Source organism: Arvicanthis niloticus, chromosome 16 (assembly GCF_011762505.2).
Source record: "Arvicanthis niloticus isolate mArvNil1 chromosome 16, mArvNil1.pat.X, whole genome shotgun sequence".
NCBI classification, from domain to species: Eukaryota; Metazoa; Chordata; class Mammalia; order Rodentia; family Muridae; genus Arvicanthis; species Arvicanthis niloticus.
The window spans coordinates 62,226,776-62,228,399 of NC_047673.1; positions in this window are offsets into that span (position 1 = coordinate 62,226,776).

Here is a 1,624-nt window from a genome sequence, read left to right on the forward strand (position 1 = left end):
GGAGGGGAAATGGGGAAAGGGGATGACATCTATATTGTAAATAAATAAAATATCCAATAAAAAAGAAAAAAGAATTGGCTAGCTCCATTTCTGATATTTTGAGGGAAGTGGGTAGAACCAAGACATCAAAACAAGAGATCTTGAAGAATGCAGAGTCATTTGCCTTCCTAACAGGGAACTTGAGCTCTGACAGGGAAGATAGTGAAACAGGATTCATTCCAGTTCCTGTGTTTCAGCTCAGAGGAGCATAGGGTTCAAGCTAGAGTTGAGTTCCTTCATGCCTGCATTTCCACAAAGCCAATATCAGTTGGCTAGCCATGAAGAACAGCATATGATCATTTGAGAACATGTTTGTCTTTTGTGTTAACAGTTCTTACCAGCAAAATCCTTAATGCCTGTAAACCTTACAGCCATGAACCAGGCTGTAATGCAGGAATGAGCCATATTTGGGTATAATTAAATTGCCTGTCCCATGAAGGTCTAACTGTTCTCTGAATAGGCTAAACTGACTTTTATTTCCAATAAATGTGCTAGTGTCTGCATAACCTTGCTCTGACTTTCTGACAGGTGCCATTTTCTCCTATTTTTAAACATCTCTAAGTGAAATGCAGCTCGTGCCCATGATTGTATTCATTCTGTTTTCAAAGTCTATTGATACTTGTCAGGTCCCAAAGAAACCCAGGATGAAGGGCTAACTGGGGTGCCTGTCAGCATATCCAGAGCACAGTCTCACTCAGCACCTGCAGCTCTCTACTCTCCTAACTCCAGCCCCCTCTCCTTGCCCTCTCATTCTGATTCCTATATAACCCAGCCATTTTATCCATGCCCTATCTTGGTTCTTCCCTCACAATGGGTCCTCTTAGCCCTCTCTTCTCTTCCTGTCTTGCTCAAAACTCATCTCCCATCTCCTCTCATGGCCTTTTCTATTCCGTTGACCATGTTCAATCTGCTACTTTCTCTCTCTACTTTGGACTCTTCCAGATGCATCTGGATATTCTCTCCCTCATGTTGACAATAAAAACCTTCTCCTCAACCATGCCTAAGAACAGTCATGTCCTCATTTTCATTCAATAACTTATGCTTCTTTTCCTATTGGTTTATTTACAAGACTTTCCTTTTAAGAATTCTCAGTATATGGAGGAGACAGCATACAGAGTGTTTGAAATTGTCCAAGAACAAATTTAATAAAAGCTTTAAAATGGGAGGAGGAGGAAAAGAAGGAGAGGCAGTGGGGGGAGGGAGGAAGAGGAGGAGGAGGAGAAGAAGGAGAAAGAGAAGAAGAAGGAGGAGTAGGAAGAAGAAGAAGAAGAAGAAGAAGAAGAAGAAGAAGAAGAAGAAGAAGAAGAAGAAGAAGAAGAAGAAGAAGAAGAAGAAGAAGAAGAAGAGGAAAGAGGGGGAGGCATAGGAAAAGGAGTAGGAGGAGGAGAAAATAAACTGTGTCCTAGTGAATGGATCCAGAGAACATTCTAACACCAATTACTGTTACTAAGGCTGCAAGGCCATAACATAAAAGATGAATATTATATCTTGCCCTTGTCTACATGAAGAGGCAATTCCAGCACTGACACTGTTAGCTTACAGGTGACTCCACTAGGCTCCTCCCAGGGACCTAGCAATGGCTTAT